Genomic DNA, 6,000 nt, shown 5'->3' on the forward strand with positions numbered 1-6,000 from the left:
ATACAGCGAAATCCACAGACATTATATCTCATACATATTCATGCCAACATATGCAAGATAAGTATTGCATATAATTGCATTTTATCACGTTGTGATGTGTTCTGGTTTGCTTTCAGCACAGAGTTCAAAAACTGTTCATGAATCTTGTGGTGCATGTTTTTGTGGATCTGATTGTTTCCTGGAGGGTAACAGTTCAAACCAGTGTATTTGCAATCGCTCTATGCAAGGTTACAAATATCAGCTTACATCAAAGGTCAAGTTTTGGTCTAGCATTCACAGCCTGGCACCACAAGAAAGGCGAAAATTGCGACTGTTATTCAGCCAAGTCAATGATACTAACGTTTTTTTTTTCTTTTTTATCTAAAAATGCAGTATTAATCTTTGTTTTTAAAGTAGTCTGTAACTATTAACAATACCTCTCGTGAGTATTTTTTCCTCTGTTTTTGTCCAGGAAAAGCTAAGTATGGCTACTTCCTCCCAGGACACATTTCAGAAGTGCTGCTCAGCGAGAACAACAAACATCCTCTGACATGGCCGCTGTGCAGCTTCCTTGGACTGCTCGGGGACTGTATGAGACACAGCAGTTACTCAAGGAGGGGAGATGGATTAATTAAAACAATTTTTACACGCTCACACTTCAATTCATCCTGGAAATCAAGCCAACGAATAAAATACAGTAGATTTCATCACAAAGCCTGTAATTAAAGCCACTTTTTTTCAGGTGATAATCCTGGAAGAGTCAGACAGTTCACATGGGTTTCAAATGCATGTACCCCCCTCCCTTTCCTCACAACCTCAAGGTGTCAACGGATGTGTCATGTTATGTTACATAAGATTATGTTGATGTGACACAACAATTATAAGTCAAAATCACATCATCCATTTTACTATTCAGGGGAAATGAAAACCGTGCCTCGTAATGCAATCATAGTATCTTTCACATAACCACAATATGATTTTGTTTGTGCACATCATTCAGCCCTAGTATTGGATGCAATGAAACTGTGGCTGCTATTAACACGAGTCTACATGTGGCATAAACAACAACTACAGCAACTAAACACTATCAAGCCAAACAAAAGTTTTCAGCCTATAAGCCACTGCTATGTATCTATAGGGATAGATATATCATTTGTCCACAGGCTGGACATTTTTTTAATTGATGCATTAATAGCACAAACAGGTAATGCATCCAAAAATATAGAAAGAGAGGGTGAATTATACAGACTCATGAGCATGGGAGGCCAATCAATTAGACAAAAACAACAGATTTAACGAGTATAACTAATAAAGAGACGAGTGTAAATCTGTTGTCTAAAAGTTTATTAATTGAACATTATTTGGTTTGCCATTTTACAACACTGAAATGGCATTTGAAAAGTTAGTTGGTAAATGACAAATCATCTGACTTTATACTTTATTTCTGTGGTGACCTCACTGAATAACCGGACATTCTCTAAGAACAGCTGCCCACACACACTGTATTTCATTTAAAAGCTCCTACATGTTTCTGCAACTTTTTGTGATGATTCATATTCATGAATGCCTGTGAGTTTCCTGTGCTGTGCATATGAGAGTGAGAAGATAAGACACTGCGAGGACATATTCTTGTGTTTGGAGCCACACACACACACACACAGATTTTTTTCTGCGTGTGTGTGGTTGTGTGCGTGGGAGCGTTGGTGCATGTGTATGTTATTGTGACATATTGAATCCATCCCTAAGCTCTGTTCGCTCTAGTGCAGCAGGGGCCTCAGGGCCACTCATCTATCTTCCTGGTCTTTGCTGTTGGGCACAGCTACGGTGATCCTGATTGGCAGTCATTACCGAACCCCGGTGGGAGGACACGCCTCATTGGTTCGGAGCAGATTTGAGGGCGGGTTGAAATGAAGGATAAAGAAGTGTGCGTGCATGTGTGGATTTTATTGATGAGCCTAAGGTGTACTCCGGCTACTGTGTCACTTTGGGATGATTCACAGACACACAAAGAGGGATGTTTAAAGAAATGCACACATGTTCTCGCACACACCAGCAGTCTGCATTCAGATAGCGAATCAACTGTCTATGTATATTTTTGTGTTGTTTGCTTACATGTGTTTACATTAATGTATGTGACTGTGCATCTGCGGACTGTGTGACTATATGTATCAGCCCACGTGTGTGTGTGTGTGTGTGTGTGTGTGTGTGTGTGTGTGTGGTCTGGGTGTGCCTCTCTTCATGCCTTTTTAAGCAGCAAGGCACTTTAAATGGAAATGTACTTGACATTTAGGAGGAGATGTAATCAGTGCCCATTAGAAAGCAGCTGATTTCCTCTTCAGAGCTCCCTCCCTCCCTCACTGCCTCCCCTTGCTTCTCTCTCTTTTTTTCCCATCTTACCTCAGTAAATCATTTCTTTTTCACACTTTTGATTTATTTCTATTTCTTCCACATTCTGCTGCCCAGCCTTCTCTCTCCCTTTTCAATCTAATTTACCTTTGCTCTCTCTTCCTTTCGCCGCTCTCCCTCCCCTCGTTCTCCCCCTGTCTTTCCCTATCAGGGCATTGTAGTTCAAGAATAGATGCCTGATTTCATTTCCACATTCTGACGCCACATTCATCTCGGTGTCATTATCAGGACTCGTTATCAAACAGATAGCAGGAGTGTTGTATGATGGCAAATCATGCAAAGTAGTGAATCTTCGGAGAGACATTCTGTTTGTACGTGTAAGGTTGAGATAGTGTAACAGTAGCGTAACAATGTAAAAACAGATCTAGATGATTATGAAAACAGCTGCTCAGTCGCTGATCATATGAGTCTGGGTCAGGACAATACCGTAAGATGTACTATAATAAAAGTTGCTGATGACTAGATTAATAACCATACCATCCAGTGCTGAAAACCTCCTCTTCCTAGTGGTCTAAAGCAACTATGGTACAAACATTGCCCTGGTGCTTGGAGCTCACAGTCTGTGCAGCCCGGCTAACAAACTGAGCTAACTACAGCAGCTATAGTTTACTTTACTGTCCTCAGGAAACTCTAAAGGCAGAGTAACTGGAGGACGTCAGAGGGAAGACCAGAATATTCTCCATTAATGATGCAGTTTCACTAAAATCAGTCAAACAGTTGGTGGTGTATGATCTGGTGACATAAAGCATTACAATACATACCTCTTGTGGGAGATCGTACCCGGAACACAAAGTTACAAAGCGCAAGAACAGGCGTAAGGGGAACAGAGTAGGAATGACAGAGACACATTCACCTGATTACAAGTCAGTGTAGCACAAAATGATTTAAAATCTGTTATTTTATGGCAGAAATGTTACATAATGAGGCATAATGGGCCAGACCTCTGGTATTTATCAGCTCAATTAACAGCACTAGGGGCGCCCTGGTAGCTTACTTGGTTCACCACGTTTGATTCCAGCCTGGGCCCTTTGCTGCAAGGCACCCCCCCTCTCTCTGCTGCAGAAAATAGTCGAAAATGAGCTGTACTGTAGAAACTATTCAGGGCCAGTGTAAAGTTTTCATCATTTAAAGTGTTTTTTATCACCTATGGCACCTATTTGGCCAGTATCTAGTCCAACAATGACAAGAGTCATTATTTTTTGCTAAAACTGAGCAGCCGGACTGGCCTGGAGCTTTATATTTCTTGTTTTGTAAAGCAGCAAATCCTCACATATGAGGAACAGAAATCAAAATTATCCTTGATTTATTTTCTCTAAATCATCTATGCATGGTATGTATGTTCTTGTCATTTAATATTTTCTGGTATGTCACTCTTCCCGGCTCTATGCTGCACATCATCTTCATTTTTTTTTCATTAGTCTGCTCTCTCTCTCTGTTTTTCCTCATCAGGAGACTGTTTTTAAAGAATAGAGGTCTGATTTCATTTGCAGTCTTCTATGTTTATCTCAGTGTGATTATCAAAGCGGCTTGTCACGCAAGGTTGTGTTGTGACAAAGAATAACAAACAGTAGCCTGATTAGCATATAGTGATTAGTGTTTTTTTCTTTGAATGTTCTGCAAACATTTTACCTGATTCTCCACAGAAACAAGACTCAACTTCTGCAACATCATCGCACTCCTGACTGATGCAAACATGCCCTTTCTTTTCTGAACGGCTGGGAAAAGTCAAACATCAAGTTTTTGAACATGACTTTGTGCATGTGCGTTTTGAAGTTCAGGTTATGCGGATTCCCCTTTCCAACACGACTTTCATCTGCCGTTCACGTATAAAAAAGCTCTTTTTGGACTCTTTCATGTTAGATAGATGACAGATGGAACTCTTCAGTTAGAAACCAAGTTCATTTTAGATCACACGGAGAGTCAAAACAACAAACAACAGTAGTGCTATTTGCTGGGGGATGCTCAGAAGACTGTTTGAATAATGGAAATGATGAAAACAGATGGGAGAACAAATCATATTAATTAATGATATACAACAGAGAGGTGAGTGTGTGTCAGGGTAGCATGGATGCCTCGGTGTGTGTGTGGTTACAATGTTTGATTTTAGATCACGGGGTAAGAAAGATCTTAGTGGATCCAAAATACTAGTAGGAATTAGCAGAATTATCAAAAAATAAACATTGGCAAAATCTGATCAGCTGAGAAATGTTAATGAAGCTGAACCAGTGGATAGCAAAGTTCTTTGTGGAAGACAGAGGACAAACATTTCTGCAGAGAAACTCATTTGCTATGCACGGACATGATACCTGCAGAACTGAGTCCATCTTGTTGTGAAATTGTGTCCAAGAGTGATGATAATGTCATTTTCTGAAGCTTGAGGCAGATACCAAGATAATAATGTTTCTGTGGAAACGCAAAGCAGCATGTACTTGAAAAGAAATATGAAGTTAATCCTTTTCTCTATCTCTCCATGTGAGATTGATGGACAGAGGTGGCATGGAGGGCTTCAAGGCACCAAACAGATTGAAGGTCAAGAGGATTTCATTATTTCACATCCAGCCAATGTGGAAGATGTGATTTTCTTTTCTTTCCTCTCTGATTATTTAATTTGGCTGTTAGTAATCAGAATTTGTTTCCCCCCCAGCCGCACTTGGATTGTATCTGTTAATATGTTCGTATGTGGTTGTGCAATCATGTGTGATGATTTCAGGATTACCAGTAAATGAAGACTGCCTTTTGTGACCATAATTATAAAAGCCAGAAGTACTGACATGAGATACATAATTTACATCAGTGTCACAACAATGCACTTTCAAAACCTTGATTTTTGGCAGATGGAGTTTCTTTTTTGAAATGTTTTTCATTTCAGTCACTCTGTATCCAAAATTGATGCGCCACCACCCAGTGATTTTTGGCTGCTGCTGATCAAGTTTTGGCTTTTATCTTGGAGAAATAAATACACGAGTACAATTTGACAAAACAATGACAAAGCATTGAATTGTAAGAAGTAGGACAAACTTTCATGCAGATTTTGTTATACTATTTAATTCCTGTAACTATCTGCTGTTAGACTTCAAAGCCTTTTGCATGCACGCCTATTAGTAAGTCCTGTATTTTCAAGATCAGTGGCTGCCATTTTGTCTACGTAGCAGAAGGGGAGGGACCATTGGCATTTTGAAAATGGTGGCTGAAGAAGCTGCTGGAGCTGAAGTGGTTGTAGGAAATACCTCAATGTACAAATGTGAGTGTTACATATGATTTATATTCATATTTTGGTGGTGAAATGTGGTGGTAATTCTGCACCCGGTTGCAATTTGCCAAAGAAGTAAAATGTTGCGATCGTAATTTCCAGTAAGCGCACAAGGTCCGGAATTAATAACGTAGCCACCATGATAAGAGATGTTCGAATTCTCAAACTGTTAAGGAAAGGAGTTTGAATGCTTCCTTTATTATCTCCTTTAGCATAGGATACATCAGACCATCCTTTACGAAAGGAAAGGAGGTAATGCCGCCTCACAATTCCTTGCAGCAGCAACAAAAAATTGGCGCACCGCTCAGTCATTTGCAACCAGACAAAAGAAAGAAAACATTAATATATTTAAACAGTGTGATGGA

The 6,000-nt window shown here is 39.8% G+C and overlaps 1 protein-coding gene across 2 annotated transcripts in view; it reads left to right on the forward strand.

Moving 5' to 3' along the window:
* The window catches only part of stpg2 (sperm-tail PG-rich repeat containing 2), a 58,128-nt gene extending 57,455 nt beyond the window's left edge, over positions 1 to 673 (forward strand). The window contains exon 13 of one of the 2 annotated variants that reach the window (XR_003461636.1): positions 452 to 673. The gene's annotated coding sequence lies outside the window, so the exon portion shown is untranslated. The remainder of the gene's footprint in view (positions 1 to 451) is intronic. The other variant, XM_019276015.2, reaches the window with a different exon arrangement.
* The last annotated feature ends 5,327 nt before the right edge of the window (positions 674 to 6,000 follow it).

The sequence above is a fragment of the Larimichthys crocea genome, chromosome III (genome assembly GCF_000972845.2).
Source record: "Larimichthys crocea isolate SSNF chromosome III, L_crocea_2.0, whole genome shotgun sequence".
In the NCBI taxonomy this organism is placed as follows: Eukaryota; Metazoa; Chordata; class Actinopteri; family Sciaenidae; genus Larimichthys; species Larimichthys crocea.